We start from the raw sequence: 21803 nt of genomic DNA, 5'->3' as shown, positions 1-21803 counted from the left end.
ATGAGAATGGAAAATGAAGTGATTGGATGAGAATGGATGAAGTGATTGGATGAGAATGGATGAAGGATGATGGGAATACATATGATTGGACTTGGATTAAGTAATGTGGAACAATGTGGAAAGACGAGAGTTTGTTATAGAAACTGTATTTTTATGACCTGTTTTTAAATGACTGTTTTATGTCAAGAATGCTGGGGAAGCATTTTGACCGTCTTGTGAGAATGAGGTTGTGGAGACCTAAGTGATAAAGTTGCAACAACTGACGGAGAGTCAACGAAGGACGTCTCGTGTAGCACAATCGGCCGAGGTCTTTGACCAGCCTTGGTTCGATTTAAATGGTGAGCTTCCGGTACGGTGGATGAGGGACCAAGGAAGCGGCCTATGAGTGAAGCGCTAGGTGACCTGCGAATGATCCTAGAGGGTGCTGACCATACGGTGTTCGGGCTCTCTGTCACCGAAGATACCCACGTGTGTGTCGAGGAAGATATTGAAACAAGGAGTAAGAGTTGTTTTCTGAATTCGGGCATGGATCTAGTTGACAACGGATGAGTCCATGGCTCTTTTATATGGATCTGTTGGTTGATCTTACTGAGAGTCTATCTGGATTTTTATAAGTGAATATAATTTCGAGTACTATGAGCTAGGAACTATTGAAAAGGCCCCTGAGTGGACAGGTGGTGAGCGTTCTGGATTCCAATGATGCCATAGGTACACCGATGAAGGAATGATTAGAAACTAGAATTCAACTGGATATTTTGGAGGATTATGATCAGTGATACTATGATTTCATTAAAAGATTGTAAAAAGTTAGCTGAATCTATGAAACATGCAATTTCATATTGGGTGTATAAGTGGTGTGATAGATGATATAAATCCCTAAAATAAGACTCAATTCTGTTATGGTATGATAGATGAAGTAAATCCCGGACAGTCCTTGTTCTATGGAAAAGAATCAACGGCTGTGCCTCTCGATGAGGAAAAAAGCGTTGGTCTCTATGATCCAAGTGCAAGTCCTTTCTTTGATCTGACCACATGACTTACGAGCTCGGTCGAATCAGTTTGGTTAGTGATGACCTTGACTACGTTGTTAGAATAAAAATATCATGGAGGAATCGGCCGTGCTTTTCGGGCAAGGGAAATTTTTCTGGGTTCGGAAGAACCAAGGGATTAGTCTCTTGTCCAGACATCCGTGGGCAAGGCCCCGAGTGAGAGGCTTTGCCCTGTGCAAGAAGTGCTACTTCCGCTGCTAGCACCCCCAAATTCGTTGCGTGGAGGGGACAGGGATCTTTCAGGGTATGTACCAAGGGTATGTACCAAGCACAAGCAATATAAGTGAAATTAGAAACCCATGCTATAACTATTGTATACTAGCTTGTGCATTGTACATGGTTGTATGTAGATATGAGTTTACTTTGCACCATTAGTAGACACAAGGGAGACTAGATAGGCACGTGTTGTACATTCTAATATCTAACAAGGTACAAGGGGAGTAGATGCCAATCTTCATAGAACACAAAAAAGCAAAAAAACATTTCTTGAAGCCAATATAAAATGGTAAAAAGGTATAAATTAGATCTATGCCATTAAAGAAGAGAATATCTCTCTTCTCATCAATATAGGGAGCATAAATTTTCACTGAGGCCACTCTATGCTCATCTATACGTGAAGAGATGAGAATTGACCTATTATGTGTAGGAGCATGCAAGAAAGTTGGGTGATCCATTAAGCCCATTCTAGAATGTCCCCTGGGCCATTCACGCATGCCCAAGAGCATCAAGAATGGGCCATTCTTACACTTGTTGTGCATGAAAAGAATGGCCCTAGGGCCATTCTTACACTTGTTGTGCATGAAAAGAATGGCCCTAGGGCCATTCTTGTTGCCCCATGGCCATTCCAACACAACCTTAAGATTGAAAGAGGATGCAAGAATGGCCCTTGGGTTATGCAAGAATGGCTCTGGGATAATTCTTCGACTTATGGTACAAGAAATGAATGGCCCACGAGCCATTCTTGCACTTCTTGTTCATAAGATATGGGTCCCCCTGTACGAACAAGGAGGACAAGCTCAGTGGTTCAAACTATGATCACTGGAAGCTACAGATGAAGGTTTGGTTCACACACAAGGGACTCTGGGAGATTGTTCAGGGCCACGAATGAAAGCCCGAACGCCCTACCAACTCTAGGAAGTGGACTCAAGACCAGGAGGATGCCTTTCTTGCAGAACTTTCAGCTTAGGAGAATCAAGACTCACAAGATCACTCTGCACTTGTATGAGCCATCTCACTAGAGGTCTCACTTGTATGAGCCATCTCACTAGAGGTCTCCCCCACCATGCAAACATTGGATTGTGCTGCTTCTATTTGGAGAAAGCTAATAGATCTATATGCACGAGACTCTACAATGCGGTTTGTCAACCTATTGGGTCAGCTCTTTTCTCTGGAGTTTACAATAGGGGGATTTCCATGCAATCATTTGTGATGAAGGTTAAGGTAATCCATGACCAATTATTGGCAATGGGTACTGCCTTGACCTCTTCTCAGTTAGCTGCTCTCCTCCTCATCAGGCTTCCTACAGATTATGACATGGTTTCCCGAGCTTTGCAGGTTCAGATCACAAGATGTTCCCTTGAGTTTGATGATCTATGTGTACTCTCCTCTTGGAAGAGGAATCCATCCTAGTTTCACAAGGGAAGTTGAAAGTTTCACCATCTATTGGACCTGATCAGGCACTCATGAGACGGTGCAGAAGAAAGTTTGGAGGAGTTGGTGTTACAAGTGTGGTAAGAAAGGCCATCTGTCAAAGGATTGTCAGTCAAAGGACAAAGGCAAAGCCAAGGACAAGGGAAAGTCTTCAAAGAAGGGCAAAGACAAGTCATAGGACACTGACACAGACTTGTCTAGTGATAACCTCAGCTCTCCCAAGGCCTTGCAGTAGACTGGAGAGAACATGAGTGGTGTCCTGCTCTGATCCTAAGGGCATCCCCTCGCGTGCTGTCTTCCAGAAATGGCTTGTGGGCGGGAGAGGGGGCTTTCAAAAGCTCTCTTATATTAAATCTGGAGTATGGGACCCATGTGTCAGAGTTCCAAGTATAGAGACATGCAAGTTCACTTGATGGTCCGGATGAGTTCCAAGATCAACAAAATTTCCTTCGTGGTTCGGATGAGTTCTAGAACTATTGGTTTGCAGAGGCTATGGACAGGATGTGTTCCATGTTTATTTGTTCGAGGTTATTAAATGTGGTGTTCACAGTTCTACTTTGAGTTTGGAGCTAAGCAGATTTTCTTTTGCTTTTTACAGTGGCATTATGTTTTCTGAAGACAACAAGCTGACATGTGCATTTTTTGAGGTGTACTCAATACTGGCCATGCTGAGGTGTCCATGATCGCACCTTCATCATCAGTTTTCTTCTGACTTTTTTGCACACTTCAAGACGTAGAAGGGGTATTAAAATAATGCATCTTCATATGCTGTCATGGAGGTCATGTTGGCTTGTTTCTACAACCGACCTGGTTCATGCACAGGTATATAAGAGTTGCTCTCTTTTATTCATTCAATCATCCAACAATGCCCTATTTGCTGGCTCTTGTACTCTGTAACCTCAAGCTAATGAAGCTCTTGTTCTTGCTTGCAATCTTTCTCTCTCTCATGTTTATTTGCTTCCCCTTGTGCACACTCTTTTACCCATGGCCACTATTCCATTCACTATGATGCATTTTAAAGTAAAACGGTGGATATATGAGGCCTTGGGGTCATGTAGGAATGGTCCTTACACCTATTGTGCATAAGAAGAATGGCCCTAGGGCCATTCTTGGATGCCCCATGGCCATCCCAAAAATGACCTTGAGGCCTTGGGGTCATGCAAGAATGGCTCCACGGCCATTCTTCCTCATGTTGTGCATGAAAAAGAATGGCCCTAGGACCATTCTTGAATGCACCCATGGCCCCTTTGGGGCATGCAAGAATGGCTCTTGGGCCATTCTTGGATGCCCCCATGGAAACTATACCATGCACTGTGATGCATTCTTGTGCATGAAAATAATGGCCCTATGGCCATTCTTGGATGCCCCCATATCCATCCCAAAATGATCTTGAGGCCTTGGGGTCATTCCAGAATGGCCCTAGGGCCATTCTTCCACCTGTTGTGTATGAAAAGAGGCCATTCTTCCACCTGTTGTGTATGAAAAGAGGCCATCCTTGGATGCTCCATGGCCATTCCAAAATAGCCTTGGGGTCATGCAAGAATGACCTTTGGGGTCACTCTTCCACCTATTGTGCATGAAAAGAATGGCCCTATGGCCATTCTTGGTGGATGCCCCATGGCCATCCCAAAAATGATCTTCAGGCCTTGGGGTCATGCAAGAATGGACCTAGGGCCATTCTTCCTCATGTTGTGCATGAAAAGAATAGACCTAGGGCCATTCTTGGATGCCCCATCCCAAAAATGACCTTGAGGCCTTGGGGTCATACAAGAATGGCCCCATGGCCATTCTTGCTCATGTTGCCCATGGCCATCCCAAAATGACCTTCAGGCCTTGTAGTCATGTGAGAATGGCTCTTGGGCCATTCTTCCACCTGTTGTGCATGAAAAGAATGGCCCTATGGCCATTCTTGGATGCCCCCATACCTATCCCAAAATGACCTTGACGCCTTGGGGTCATGCAAGAATGGCCCTAGGGACATTCTTCCTCCACATGTTATGCATGAAAAGAGGCCATCCTTGGATGCTCCATGGCCATTCCAAAATGACCTTAACGCCTTGGGGTCATGTAAGAATGGCCTTTGGGGTCACTCTTCCACCTATTGTGCATGAAATGAATGGCCCTAGGGCCATTCTTGGATGCCCCATGGTCATCCCAAAAATGACCTTAAGGCCTTGGGGTCATGTAAGAAGGGCCGTAGGGCCATTCTTCCTCATGTTATGCATGAAAAGGTTTGGCTCTAGGACCATTCTTGAATGCACCCATGGCCCCTTGGGGTTAAGTAGCAAGAATGGCCCTTGGGCCATTCTTGGATACCCCCATGGCCACTATTTTATTCACTGTGATGTATTTTAAAGTAAAACGGTGGATATATGAGGCCTTGGGGTCATGTTGGAATGGTCCTTACACCTATTGTGCATGAAAAGAATGGCCCTAGGGCTATTCTTGGATGCCTCATGGCCATCCCAAAATGACCTTGAGGCCTTGGGGTCATGCAAGAATGGTCCCACGGCCATTCTTCCTCATGTTGTGCATGAAAAAGAATGGCCCTAGGACTATTCTTGGATGCACCCACCAGCCCCTTAGGGGCATGCAAGAATGGCCCTTAGTCCATTCTTGGATTCCCCCATGGGCACTACTCCATGCATTGTGATGCATTTTAAAGTAAAATGGTGGATATTTGAGGCCTTAAGCTCAAGTAGGAATGGTCCTTACACCTGTTGTGCATGAAAAGAATGGCCATATGGCCATTCTTCGATATCCCCATATCCATCCCAAAATGACTTTGATGCCTTGGGGTCATGTAAGAAAGGCCCTAGGCCATTCTTCCAACTGTTGTGCATGAAAAGACGCCATCCTTGTGATGCATTCACAAATAGTGATGCATTTTAAAGTAAAACGGTGGATATATGAGGCCTTGGGCTCATGTAGGAATAGTCCTTACACCTGTTGTGCATGAAAAGAATGGCCCTAGGGCTATTGTTGGATGCACCATGGCCATCCCAAAAATGACCTTGAGGCCTTGGGGTCATGCAAGAATGGCCCCATGGCCATTCTTCCTCATATTGTGCATGAAAAAGAATGGCCCTAGGACCATTCTTGGATGCCCCCATGGCCACTATTCCATGCAGTGTGATGCATTTTAAAGTAAAACGGTGGATATTTGAGGCCTTGTGGCCATGTAGGAATGGTCCTTACATATGTTGTGCATCAAAATAATGGCCCTATGGCCATTATTGGATGCCCCCATATCCATCCCAAAATGACCTTAAGGCCTTGGGGTCATGCAAGAATGGCCCTATGGCCATTCTTCCACCTGTTGTGCATAAGAAGAGGCCATCCTTGGATGCTCCATGGCCATTCCAAAATGACCTTGAGGCCTTGGGGTCATGCAAGAATGGCCTTTGGGGTCACTATTCCACCTATTGTGCATGAAAAGAATGGCCCTATGGCCATTCTTGGATGGCGGGATGGCCCATGGCCATCCCAAAAATGATCTTGAGGCCTTGGGATCGTGCGAGAATGGCCCTAGGGGAGCCATTCTTCCTCATGTTGTGCATGAAAAGAATGGCCCTAGGGCCATTCTTGGATGTTCCATGGCCATCCCAAAAATGACCTTGAGGCCTTGGGATCATGCAAGAATGGCCCCACGGCCATTCTTCCTCATGTTGTTCATGAAAAAGAATGGCCCTATGACTATTCTTGGATGCACCCATGGCCCCTTGTGGGCATGCACGAATGGCGCCAAGGGGTTATTCTTTTCATGCATTTTAAAGTAAAACGGTGGATATTTGAGGCCTTGGGGTCATGTAGGAATGGTCCTTACACCTGTTGTGCATGAAACGAATGGCCCTATGGCCATTCTTGGATGCCCCCATATCCATCCCAAAATGACCTTGAGGCCTTTGGGTCATGCAAGAATGGCCCTAGGGCCATTCTTCCACCTGTTGTGCATAAAAGGAGGCCACCCTTGGGATGCTCCATGGCCATTCCAAAATGACCTTGAGGCCTTGGGGTCATGCAAGAATGGCCTTTGGGGTCACTCTTCCACCTATTGTGCATGAAAAGAATGGCCTTTGGGGTCACTCTTCCACCTATTGTGCATGAAAAGAATGGCCCTATGGCCATTCTTGGATGCCCCATGGCTATCCCAAAAATGATCTTGAGGCCTTGGGGTCATGCAAGAATGGTTTTAGGGCCATTCTAAGATGCCCCATGGCCATCCCAAAAATGACCTTGAGGCCTTGGTGTCATGCAAGAATGGCCCCACAGCCATTCTTGCTCATGTTGTGCATGAAAAAGAATGGCCCTAGGACCATTCTTGGATGCACCCATGGGGGTATGTAAGAATGGCCCTTTGGGCCTGTAAGAATGGCCCTTTGGGCCATTCTTAGATGCCCCCATAGCCACTATTCCATGCATTGTGATGCATTTTAACGTAAAATGGTGGATATTTCAAGCCTTGGGGTCATGTAGGATTGGTCCTTACACCTGTTGTGCATGAAAAGAATAGCCCTAGGGCCATTCTTAGATGCCCCATGGCTATCCCAAAATGACCTTGAGGCCATATTCTTACTTCTTGCATCAGTTGTGCATGAAAGAATGGCCCTTGCGCCATTCTTGCACCGGCGGTTGTACATGAAAAGAATGGCCCTATGGCCATTCTTGTTTGCCCAAGAGAATGCAAGAAGGTTGGGTGGCACCAAGGCTATGCTAGAATGGCCCTAGGGCCAGTGTTTCATGCACAAGAGTATCAAGATTGGCCCTAGGGCCACTCTAGGATGCCCAAGAGCATGGAAGAAAAGAATGGCCCTATGGCCATTCTTGGATGCCCAAGAGCATGCAAGAAAGTTAGGTGCCACCAAAGCCACACTTGAATGGCCCTTTATCCATTATTGCATGTAGAAGAGCATCAAGAGTGGCCCTAGGGCCATTCTAGGATGCCCAAGAGCATGCATAAAAAGAATAGCCCTAGGGACATTCTTAGATGCTCAAGAGCATGCAAGAAAGTTGGGTGCCACCAAGGCTATGCTAGAATGGCCCCATATCCATTATTGCATATGTAGAAGAGCATCAAGAGCGGCCCCAGGGCCATTCTTGTATGCCCCATGGCCATTTCCAATATGATCTATGTGCCTTGGGGTCATGCAAGAATGGCCCTAGGGCCATGATTTAATGCTCTAGGGCCAATCTTGCATGCTCTATGAGGCCTTTAAGGCAAAACAATGACCTTATTTGCCATTAAAGAATGGCCCTTGGGCCATTCTTGCACCAGTTGTGCATGAAAAAAATGGCCCATTCTTGCACTTGTTGTGCATGAAAAGAATGGCCCTATGGCCATTCTTGTTTGCCCAAGAGCATGCAAGAAGGTTGGGTGGCACCAAGGTTCTGCTAGAATGGCCCTAGGGCCATTTTTGCATGCACAAGAGCATCAAGTCTGGCCCTAGGGCATTCTAGGATGTCCCATGGCCATTCTTGCACCTGTTGTATAAGAAAAGAATGGCCCTATGGCCATTCTTGGATACACAAGAGCATGCAAGAAAGTTGGGTGCCACCAAGGCCATGCTGGAATGGCCCCATACCCATTCTTGCATGTAGAAGAGCATCAAGAATGGCCCTAGGAATGGCCCTAGGGCCATTCTTGGATGCCCCATGGCCATTTCTAACATGATCTATGTGTCTTGGGGTCATGCAAGAATGGCCCTGGGGCCATGCTTTGATGCCCTAGGCCAATCTTGCATACTCTTTGAGGCCTTTAAGGCAAAACAATGACCTTATTTGCCATGAAAGAATGGCCCTTAGGCCATTCTTGTACCCATATTGTGCATGAAAAGAATGGCCCTATGGCCATTCTTGTTTGCCCAAGAGCATGCAAGAAGGTTGGGTGGCACCAAGGCTATGTTAGAATGGCCCTAGGGCCAATGTTTCCTGCACAAGAGAATCAAGTCTGGCCCTAGGGCCATTCTAGGATGCCCCATGGCCATTTTTGCACCTGTTGTATAAGAAAAGAATGGCCCTATGGCTGAAAGATCCCTGCCCCTTCCGCGCAACAAATTCTGGGGTGCTAGCAGCGAAAGTAGTACTTCTTATGCAGGGAAGAGCTTTTCACTAAGGGCCTCGCCCATGGATATCCGAACAAGAGACTAATCCCTCGGTTTTTCCAAAACCGAACCCGAAAAAACTTCCCTTGCTCAAAAAGTACAGGTGATTCCTCCAAGATATTTTTATTCTAACGTAGTCAAACTAACCGAACTGATCCGACCGAACCTGTAAGTCACACGGTCAGATTAAGGAAAAGACTTGCACTTGGATCATAGAGACCAACGCATTTTTCCTCATCGAGAGGCAAAGCCGTTGATTCTTTTCTATAGAACAAGAAGTATCCGAGATTTGCTTCATCTATCATACCATAACAAAATTGAGTCTCATTTTAGGGATCCATCAATCCAGCCTTACCCCATCTAGTCCCAGGGGTTAGCCAACCACCCAACCACTGTAGTGATAAGATCCATTTAAGAAATTGGTTATGTTTTGTCGTGGGGTACCGGGGAAAAGAGTTCCCAAGCCCCCTAGCCGGTGCTTCATGCAAACTTCAAGATAGTCACACCACTTACACACCCAATATGAAATTGCCTTTTTCACAGATTCAGTTGTGAAAAGCAATCTTTTAATGAAACCGTAGTATCACTGATCATAATCCTCCAAAATATCCGGTTGAATTCTAATTTCCAATCATTTCTTTATCGGTGTACCATTGGCAACCAGAACGCTCACCACCTGTCCACTCCTCAGCAGGGGCCTTTTCAATAGTTCCTAGCTCATAGTACTCGATAATATAATCACATAAGAAAATCCAGATGGACTCTCCATTGAAGATCAGCAAGATCAACCAACAGATCCATATAAAAGAGCCATGGACTCATCCATTGAGGACCAGCAAGGTCAATCAACCAGATCCATGCCCGACTTCAGAAAACAACTCGAACACCTTATTTCATTTTCTTCCTCGACGCACGCGTGGGTATCTTCGGTGACCCCCCAGAGCCCGAGCACCATATGGTCAGCACACTCTAGGATCCTTCGCAGGTCACCTAGTGCTTCACTCATAGGCCGCTTCCTTGGTTCCTTATCCACCATACCGAAAGCTCACCATTTAAATCAAACCGAGGTTGGTCAAGACCTTGGCCGAGACCTTGCTACACGAGACGTCCTCCATTGACTCTCTGTCAGATGTTACAACTTTATCACTTAGGTCTCCACCACGACCTCATTCACAAGATCGTTAAAATGCTTCCCCAGCATTCTTGACATAAAACAGACATTTAAAAATAGGTCATAAATACAGTTTCTATAATGAACTCTCGTCTTTCCACATTGTTTCACCTCAATCTACATTTCTTAATCCACATCCAATCATATGTATTCCCATCGTCCTTCATCCATTCTCATCCAAGCACATCATATTCCATTCTCATCCAAGCACATCATATTCCATCTCATCACATCTATGCACATTTATCCTTATCACATCTCATCCATTCGCATCCACCCATGTCCACATCTCATCACATTACATTCATTCACATCTCATCCATTCATATCTACCCCGATCCACATCACATCACATCCATTTCACATCACATCTCATCCATTCATATCTATCCCGATTCACATCACATCACATCACATCCATTCACATCCATCACATCACATCCATTCACATTCATTACATTCATTTATATCACATCCATTCATATCCATCATATTCATTCTCATCACCATCTCATCACATACATTCTATCCACATTATATCACATCCACATCCACATCCACATCCACATCTATCCTCATCATATCTCATTCATACACATCTTATCTCATTCATCTGCATCCATCCAGTCATTCACATACATGACTATTCACATCCATCCATTCATTCACATTCACACCTATTACTTCACATCTCATCACATTCACATCCACATCCCTTTACATCACATCACATCCATTCACATCCACATCTATTTACATCACATCACATCTTATCACATCCACGTCCACATCTATTTACATCACATTACATTCTATCACATCCACATCCATTTACATCACATCACATTTTATCACATCCACATCCACATCCATTTACATCACATCACATCCTATCACATCCACATCCACATCCACATCCATTTACGTGACATCACATCTCATTCTCATCGCATCACATCTCATTCTCATCACATCCATTTACATCACATCACATCCTTTCACATAACTTCACATCTCATTCTCATCTCATCATTCACATCCACATTCATTTACATCACATTCTTTCATATACACATCCACATACATTTACTTTACATCTCATCCTTTCACATAACCTCACATCTCATTCTCATTTCATCATTCACATCCACATTCATTTACATCACATTCTTTCACATACACATCCACATCCATTTACTTTACATCTCATCCTTTCACATAACCTCACATCTCATTCTCATTTCATCATTCACATCCACATTCATTTACATCGCATTCTTTCACATACACATCCACATCCATTTACTTTACATCTCATCATTCACATCCACATTCTTTCACATACACATCCACATCCTATCGCATCCCATTTACATCTTATCACCATTTAGTAGCTTTTTCTACTTCGATACTGACAATGGGACTTTTTCTAAATTTTTGCCAATTGCTTGGCCTAGATAAAGGTTCTTTTTTTTCGACGGCTATTTTCATATTCTTTCTCAATTTCTCAAATGAATTGTATTCAATATTCTTCTTTTGAATAAAAGAATTCATGGGATTTACAAAAATCAATTCTACCCATATTTTCCAATAATGCTCAAAATTCTACTTTTGATAAATACTCATAATTTGAATTATGCTAAAAATTCCTCTTTTTTCCATTTAATTTCTTGGATCTAAAATATCATGGGAATTCCTCTTTTTACATTGAATTCTAAATGTCATGGGAATTTCTCTTTTATCATCAAATAAATTATCTAAAATTTCTTTTTTCTTTAATAAAAATATCCATTAATTCAATATGCTAAGAATTCCACTTTTACTATTTTAATGATTGAATTCCAAATGTCATGAGAATTCCTCTTTTATCATTTAAATATTTCTCATGCATAAAATAAAGTTATCTAAAATTTCTCTTTGAATTTCAATAAAAATATCTATTAATTCAATATGCTAAGAATTCCACTTTTACTATTTAAATAATTGAATTCCAAATGTCATGAGAATTCCTCTTTTATCATTTAAATATTTCTCATGCATAAAATAAGTTTATCTAAAATTTTTCTTTGAATTTTAATAAAAATATCCATTAATTCAATATGCTAAGAATTCCACTTTTTCCATTTAAATGATTGAATTCCAAATGTCATGGGAATTCCTCTTTTATCATTTAAATAAAATTACCATAATTTTCTCTTTTCTCAATTATTTAATTATGCATAAACCTTAAAAATTAGTTTTCCATTGAATGTGATGAAAATCATTCTTTTAGCATAGGATGACAAATCCTAGAATATGGTAGGAAGTCCTCTTTTCATGTTATGTATAACAATGAATTATGTATCAATTTCTTAAAAATTTTACCGTAGCTCCACTACTATTACTAATAATTTTTAATATTTTTAAAAAGAATAAACTTAGTAATACAATTATGATAGTACAACTATCTTCTAAACCTAAATCCAATTTATGGATTTAAATCATAAGATTATCATAATTTTAGAAGCATAAAAGTATAAAAAGCCCTTTTTTAACCTCTAGCTTCACAAGCCTAGAGTTTGATTTGTGAATTGAGAATTTATCAATGAGAAGCATCATTTGAATAGAGAATTGGTCGTCATAAGAATGATCATTCTTTTGGGGAGAGAGAGATAAACATAAAAGGCATCCTAATTAAGCATAAATGTAAACTTTTCTTAATTATTTCTGTTTCAGGGGAAACCATTTTAGACACTACTGTAGCATGACCGAAGGATATCTTCTATTACCTGATTCATCCTTTTCGTTTGGCCATCTGTTTCGAGGTGATAGGCTGTGCTGAGATCCAAGAAAGTTCTTACTGCTTCAAAGAACGCAGCCCAGAATTTTGATGTGAATTTGGGATCTCTGTCACTTACTATCCTCTTGGGTAAACCATGTAATCTGAAGATCTCCTTAAGGAAAACTCTGGCAACATCCACTACTGCAGAGTATATTTCTTTCACTGGAATCAGATGGGCAACTTTGGTTAGCCTGTCAACTACCACAAAAATGGAGTTGTAACCTGATTGCACTGAAGGTAATCTAGTGACAAAGTCCATACTGATGCATTCCCACTTCATCTATGGAATGTCTAGAGGCTACAGTTTCCCTGGCATCTTGACTCTCTTTGCCTTGACTCTTTGGCACAACAAGCATTTCCGCACATGATCAAGTACATCCTTTTTGAGTCCTGGCTAGAAGAAGCTTTTCTTCACAGACATATAGGTTTTGATAAACCCTAGATATCCAGCTATCAGGCTATCATGGGCTTCTCTCAGAATTCTTCCCTTTATTCCCTCATCATTGGGGATACATAGCCGATTATTATAATACATGCATCCTTCATCCAGTTTGTATCCAAGAACCCGACTCATTTCTTGAGGAGTCTTGCTTTCCTGTATCAAAAGTGTAGCAATAGGGGCAAAGAAATTGTCCTACAAGATTTTCTCCTTTGCTTCATTGATCAATGGATTTGACACCACTGTTATTGCAAGCAAGGAGGCTTTTCTGTTGAGCGCATTTGCAACTACATTTTCTTTCCTCGACCGATACTTTATTTCAAAATCAAATTCCTGTAGGGTTTGCATCCATCTCCTTTGACGCATGTTGAGATCCCTTTGGGTGAAGATTCACTTCAGACTTTGATGATCTATCATCAAAGTGAACCTTTGTCCCAAAAGATAATGTCTCCACAACTTTAGAGCATACAGTACTAAGAGTAACTCCAAGTCGTTAACCTCCTTACGGAATTTGTTTCTTTTGGAATTACAAGGCGATGAAGGGTGTACCACTTGAGGTAGTGCAGCATACGATCCCAATCATGGAAAGATCAAGACCAACCATACCAAATGAATCCTAAGTATGCGACAATTGTAAAGGAGGAAATAGATAAACTCATTGTTGCTGTGGATTTCATCTATGAGATAGAACATACGAATTGGTTGTTGTCACCAATCATAATAGTGCCGAAAAAGAATGGGAAACTTAGGGTATGTGTCGATCTTAAAAAGGTCAATGTAGCTACTAGGAAAGACCATTATCCATTGCCCTACGGAACATGTTTTGGAGAGAGTGGCTGGTGAAGAAGCTTATAGCTTCTTGGATGGATTTTCAGGCTACAATCAGGGAAGACCATATTAGATAAAATGGGAAAAATCTTGCATTTTGGGAATTTTGAAATTGGTATGTTTTGCATAAATTGGTAATTTTCCACTTATTGTGGGAATTTGTACGCATGTAAAGAATGGCCGTTGGGCCATTCCATACTTGCAAGGAGATAGATAGATCATATAAGAAGGTGATCATGTAAGAAGGTGGTGTTGATAAACACCATAATAAGGAAGCTGCATATGTCTTGTACATAAATACCCACAGACTTCATGATTGTGGATCAAACTAATAAATGAAACTCTACCTTCAATGGCAACACTTAAATGAAACAATATTTAAATTTAAATACCAAGTCTTGAGCAAGTATGATGGTAGATTATGATGGTGGAAAAAAATCTCGTTTGCAAATTAGGTTGTGAGGAATAGAAAATTTCAAATAAGTGAGATTGTTGCATTTTTACTATTATGCAAATTTAAAGCACAAAAGTCATAACTCTTCGAGGCAGGCTGCACTGCCAAAGTCTTCCTCATGAGGTTGATCTGCTCCACCTAGGCACATTCCTTCTTGTGCTTTTTTGGCTTCCTTGACTGGTATCTTGATTCTTGTATAAGGCCCTAGATTTTTGGGTCTCCACCTAAGCAAAAAAGGCACTGGTGAAGAGCTTGAGTAGGTCCTTAAGGTGTCCATCAAATGTGGTAAATGAAGGTTTGTCCGACTCTCTTTTTTAGAAGAGACAGATATGCAAACAAATATCGATTCTTGTTTTCACCTGCACAATTATCTAGTTGCAAAAGCAAGTTCTCTGACAATCTGTGAAAAGCTGAAATCACATTGACACCTTGTAAATCATTTGGACCTGATACATGTCCTCTTGGAACAATGGTGGTTGTGGAATTTGCATGTGCATTGTCACTCGATACCTGCTGGGCCAATAAGCTGTAAGATTCCTCCTCAGCTTGAGAAACTAATAAGCCTCTACTTCAATCCCTTGTAATCATTCTATGTTTTCGAATACAAGAAAATATTATTTTCCCTTGTTTGGCCTAGTGACATAAAAACTTCTAGAGAGTGGTAAATCAATATTGGGATATTTTTGGATAAATAAATTCTACAAATATCAAAAAAAATGTTTCCCTGTGGATTAAGGTTCTATGGACCAATAAGATTAATCCAAGTGTTGGGATAAGATAAATCCAAAGAATAAAAGAAAATACCCAAAAATGAGTAAATGCCCACATAAGATAAAGAGTTGACTGAGTACTAGATTTATTAGTTAAAACTTATGAAGTATTAATAAAAAAAGAGATATTTTAGAGTAATCATTCATTTTTGACACATTGGTAAGGAGAAGCGGGGCCTTCAAGGAGGTGCCAATTTCACATGTGTGGATGAGTTTTAAACTCAAAAATAATAGGATATTTCTATCTCTCCTCTCTCATAGATCAAACCAAATAAAAAAGGGAGCCAAACTGGTCCAAATCTTGTCCAAATTCAGCCAAGCTGAATCTGGAAAATTCTAGAACTCAATTGGACTCAGTTAGTGGCCTTCCTCACCTATAAATAGACTCTCATTCTTTTGTATTCTCATCTGTGAACTAAACTATGCCAGTATTACTCTAAGATAAGCTTATTTTCTATTATCCTCAAAAAGTCCTCTACAAATTGAAGATATTGGAGCTTCTCTCTCTCTCTTCAATCTTCCTTGGAGTCTTCATCAACATACCAAACCAATTGATTGGTTGGGGGCCTCTACTTTGATTAAAGAATCAAGCAATCTAGGTGGTAAAGTGTGGTTTATGGTCTTTTTTTAAAAAAATCTCCAAATGTTTCTCTCTTCTCAACCCCTCTCAAGCTTGAGAAGCATTCAATTGAATGGCTTTTTAATACAATTGAAGTTCTTTAATGAATTGTAGTGATAAAATACATAAATTTTCATTTATGCTTAAATTATAATGTTTTTTTAAATCATTTCTCTCTCTCCCCCAGAGAATGGTCATTCCTATGACCTATTCTATATTGAAATGAAGCTTCTCATGAAGCAATTCTCTAATCTAAAAGTAATTTCTATGCTTGTCAAATTGAGGCCAAATAAGTGGCTTTTTAATGCTTTTATGCTATAAAATTCATGGAAAAATTAGGAAACAAGTCCATAATTGGATATTGATCTAATTAATGGTTATTCTATCATATGATATTACTAAACTTTATGTTTTTAAAATTATTGAAAATTATTAGTAATAGCGGAGCTATGGTAAATTTTTAAAAAAAATTAACACATAAATCATTTTTATTCATTATATGAAAAGAGGATTTCCTACCATATTTTAGGATGATTAATTCTAGATTAATTGAATTATTCTCATTATAATCATGAAAAATTTAATTTTTATGTTTATGCATAAATAGTTAATTAGGAAAAAGAGAAATTTTTAGTAATTCATTTTTATGTTAAAAGAGTAATCCTGACAATGGAAATCCATGTATTCCAATGAAGTAAGAGAAAAATTGGGATGCTAAAATAATGTATATTTTATTTAAAAATTAAACAAGAATTTTAGTTAAATTTATCTTTTTGCATAGATAAATTTAAATGATGAAAGAGAAATTTTCACCATATTTTTTATTTCAGATATTTAAATGAGGGAAGTGTAATTCCTAGTGTAAAGAAATTAATGGAGATTTTTATTTAAATTTTAAGAGAAAATTTAGTTAAATTTATCTTTTTCCATAGATAAGTTTAAATGATGAAAGAGAAATTTCCACCATATTGCAATTCAAATATTTAAATGAGAAAAGTGAAATTTTTAGCTTAATGGATATTTTTATGTAATTTTTAAGAAGAATTTTAAATAGATTTAATTTATGGTAAAAGAGGAATTCCCATGATAATTGAATTGCACTCATTAAAATGAGAAAAAGAGGGATTTCAAGTTTATTCAAAAAAAAGGTATAATATTTAGTTAAAAAGAAGAATTTTATGATAATTAAGAAAAGATGGATTTGAATTAAATTTTAGTGTCAAAAGGTGAATTTCCACCATAATTCTACCTACATGAATTAAGGTCGAGAAATTATGTGGCATAAAGAATATCTTTGAATATTTTAATTGGTAAAATCACTAAATGGATATTTACCCAAAACTAGATGTTTATGTGAAGGGAATCCTTGTAGAACTAAACTGAATGAATTCGGTTAGACTACGAGAGGGACGGACAGTAAACCTATTTATCCATCTCTCGATCTGAATCAAGTAAAAACTTCGTGGACCAATTCCTGTTTCTAATCACAAAGAATAGACTACCGGAACTAAACTAGTTTTTCCTGACCGAACTCACCAAGAATCTAGTTGGACAGTCAGACTGAATGATGGGTAGATTACCCTGATGAGAGATCAATGATCTATGAAATTGGAAATTATGGAAAAAGGGTTTTTGGAACCAATCTCAAATTGGAATTTTACTTGCATTGGAACCTCTGTTTTTTTTAATTCAAAGGACTGTTTTACGCTAGAATGCTGGAGGAAGCATTTGGCTTATGTTTTTCTAAGAGGAGGTTCATTGGAATAGCTGGTGGGGAGTCATCAAGGGACGTCGCTCACGGCGACAGAGCCTATCGAGGTCTTGACCAGCCTCGGTGCGGTTAAAATGGTGTGCTGTCTAGGGGGCCTGGGAACTCTTTTCCTCGGTACCCGGGCAAAAACACAACCAAATCTTTATAAAGGAATCCCACAAATACAGTGGTCAGTGGTTGGCTAACCCATGGGCCGGATGGGGTAGGCTGGATCTCGGAGGATTCCTGAGAAACAATTAGATACGATTAGTTACGTTAATTAGTTTAAATCCCACAAATACAGTGGTCGGGTGGTTGGCTACCCCATGGGCCGGATGGGCTGGATGGGGTAGGCTGGATCTCGGAGGAATCCTGAGAAACAACTAGATATGATTAGTTACATTAATTAGTTTAAATCCTGAGAAGACCTTGTTCTGTGGGAGGGGATTAGCGGCTATGCCTCGTAAATGAGAAAAAAGCATTGATTCCATGGACCAAGTGCAAGTCTCTTCTTGATCTAACTATGTGACTTCAAGTTCGGTCAGATCAGTTTAACTAGTTAAGACTTTGACTCGTTAGAGTAATTCCCTCGTTAGAAGATTTTTCCCATGGCGGAATCGCCCGTGCCTTCTAGGCGAGGGGAGTCTTCCGGGCTCGGTCTCAGAGGGACCGCCCGGGCTAGCCTCTCATCCCCGGACATCCATGGGCGAGGCCCCGAGTGTGGATCCCTACCCCGCACGGGAGGTCGATGTCGGCTGGTATCAAAGCTTTGTTGAAAGCTAATAAGGAAATACGAATTCTTATCAAAAATTTATAATAATAATAAAAACTCAGAAAAAGCATTTTTTATAATATATTTTCATTATGCAAGTCTCATTAATAAAGAATTTTTAATCAAAGAAATTGTTTTTTTAGATGGAAGTTCCATACTTATCTAGTGTTCCTGACCTAAGTCACAAGACATGATTGCGTTCGCCTTTCGAGCATCTCATCTCTTCTGCTGCAACTCGAACAAGCCGAGTCAGACTCGCACGCCATTTTGAGGATTTATATTTTCCTGACCCAGCGGAGAGATGACAGCATAAGTGGTTTGCAGGGTAGTATGTCCACGCCTCTTGCGACCAGCGTGCAATGCTGAGGTAGAACCTCCCATTGGCCATGATTCTGATGAAGTTGAAAGTGGTACATGGTGTCATTCTATATCATTCAATGCCTCGAAATTTCAAACTTTCATGCGGCCAAATCTACAGACTCCTCCTTAGTCGCTTTATTCCTAAGGAGAAGATAATAGATTCCTTGGCAGTAAGAGAACGTTTGTATCAGGGCATGGCTATGGCCCAGTACCGCCGTTTTATGCGTCTCCCAAGGAGATTTTGATTTCTAGAGCTGAGCTACTCTACGCACATATTGCAACTTTTATATAAATAAAGAAATGTTTTCTAGAGAAAATTTCTCTATTGTATAAGTGATTGTTTATGGACGAACTGATAAAGAAAAATCTGTTACCAGACATATGTCATAGATCTCCAATAAGATCATTTATCTTGTTTAAGAAATTGTTTTCCGAATCCCTTAAGTCTTAGGATCTCGTGGATGATATCAAAATAAAAATTTAATAATATATCATTTTTGACAGAATCATGAGACGAGGAAATCGGCTGTCATCAGCAAACCCTCTCTCTGAAGATGATGAGCTTGACGCCGACCTTCGCAAGGCTCTTCATAGAACTCAGCCAGGACCCTTCAAAGGAGAAGGGGAGAACCTGGGAGAGGCTGTGGAGAAATGGGTGGAAGCTATGGAAGAATATTTTGATGTCACAAAAGCGAAGCAAAATAGCTCTTGCCAGGCTAAAAATAGTGGAAACATCCAGGGTAGCATGGAGTAACCATTGTGACACCAACCGTCTGGACAGTCAAGTCCTTAGCAATATATATGGGTCTGGCTTCCTCCCCTAGTCTCGCAATATCAACTTCCTTGACTTCAGTGCCAGGCCATCATATGATGTGGACAACCCATCTTCCTTAACCCTTTTTGCTATCAATCGGACCACTTTCCGTTCGTCAACAATGTAGGTTTTGAAGTGGTCTGGTATCCTGAGAGCAAGTCTAGTTTAACTCATTCTCACTTTTTTGGCCTCTCGCTCAACCTCTGCCGGAGCTTTGTTCCGTTTTTGATGCCTGACTTTCGTAAGCTTAGGTGTTTTTCTGGCTCTTGAAGGATGACTTTCTCCTTATATTTCCCCTCCAGTGATATCTTACTCAATTCCTCACCCCAATCCTTATAAAACTCATCGTGTACCTTAGTGGCTTCGAGGTATCTCAGCCACTGGGCATCCGTGGGTTTTCTTCGTAAAATAGGGCATTTCATTGGGTAATATATCATTTCTATTTTCGCCATCTTCTAAGGCATTGAGCATTGGTATGGCCTTGTGTTACAGTCCCTTCTATGCTAGAGGCCTCCTCTTCTGATTCTTTATCAATGGTTTGCCAATTAACCATACAAATAGAGGTCATGGGAACAGTTCTAGATTCCACATATTGGGTCTCACTAGGCTGCATCACATCTATGGTAGCTAGCACATGCATCTAGTTTTCACTTAAATCTGGAGGAGAAAGTGATGCATACATTTTCGTTTCCTCTTCCTCTTTGGAATTTTCCATTGAAGGTTGGTATATTTGTACGGATGTGGTCCGCTCAGTTGTGACCGAATCATTACCGAATAGCTTCCCTTCCATGGAGTGTGCTCTCCACGTTCTCGGATCTATCTTTAAAATTTGTGAATCCCTATGCACATACACATGATCCAATGCCCAATCGTGCATCAATTTGGATTCCCTCATGAAGGGTCTTCCCAATATTATGTCATATGAGTTTGGTTGGCACAAGAAATCCATTACCACAAATGTATGATGGTAGCAAAATGTAAAGAGTTTGAGTTTCACATTGTAAGATTCCTCCCCAGCTTTTGAGGTGTATAGGTGTAAGAACCTCCCCTTCTGATATTATAATTATTCCCTCCTCTGAAATAAAAGAAAGATTCTGTTTTATCCTGGTTTGACCTAGAGAGAGAAAGTTTCTAGAGAGAGATAGTCCAAATTTGAGATATTTTTTGATGTAAAAATCCTCCTAGTGTCTAAAATGGGTTCCCCTGAAACAAAAAATCAAAATAGATTTTCCAAGGTGCAATCGGAATCAATTAAAATTGATTTTGAAGACCTTAGCCTAAGGGTCTGGATTTTCAAAAAAAAAATGATTATGGTCTAATTAAGGTTCTTATGGACCAATAAGAGTAATCCAAGTGTTGGGAAAAGATAAATCCAAAGAATAAAAGAAAATACCCAAAAATGAGTAAATGCCCACATAAGCTGAAGAGTTAACCAAGTACTAGGTTTATTAGTTAAAATTATGAAGTATTAATAAAAAATGAGATATTTTGGAGTAATCATTCATTTTTGACACATGTGTAAGGAAAAGGGAGACCTTCAAGGAGGTGCCTACTTCACATGCTTGGATGAGTTTAAAACTCAAAAATATTGTGATATTTTTATCTCTCCTCTCTCTTGGATCCAACCAAATCAAAAGGGAATCAAACTAGGTCCAAATCTTGTCCAAATTCAACCAAACTAAACTTGAAAAATTCTAGAAATTAGTTGGACTTGGTTAGAGGCCTCCCTCACCTATAAATAGATTAGTTGGACTTGGTTAGAGGCCTCCCTCACCTATAAATAGATTCTTAGCCCTTTGTAAAAATATATGAGAACTATACTATGCCAATATTATGCTGAAATCATGATATTTTCTATTATCCTCTAAAAACCTCTACAAAATTGAAGAGATTGGAGTTTCTCTCTCTCTTCAATCTTCCTTGGTGACTCCTACAACATACCAAACCAATTGATTGGTTGGGGGCCTCTACTGTGATCAAAGAATCAAGTAAATTAGAAGGTAAAGTGTAGATTATTGTCCTTTTCTTATTAAAACTCCAAATGCTTCTCTTCTCAACCCCTCTCAAGCTTGAGAAGCTTTAATTTGAATGGCTTTTGATTACTATTGAAGTCCTTTTATGAATTGTAATAAAGAAACACATAAATTTTTATTTATACTTAATTTTAATGGTTTTTAAGTGTTTCTCTCTAGACTCCCCCCAACG

Source organism: Cibotium barometz, chromosome 41 (genome assembly GCF_041138505.1).
Source record: "Cibotium barometz isolate CiBa-2024 chromosome 41, ASM4113850v1, whole genome shotgun sequence".
Classification (NCBI taxonomy): domain Eukaryota; kingdom Viridiplantae; phylum Streptophyta; class Polypodiopsida; order Cyatheales; family Cibotiaceae; genus Cibotium; species Cibotium barometz.
The sequence above is the reverse complement of the archived record's forward strand: the minus strand, read 5'-3'. Positions refer to the sequence as shown.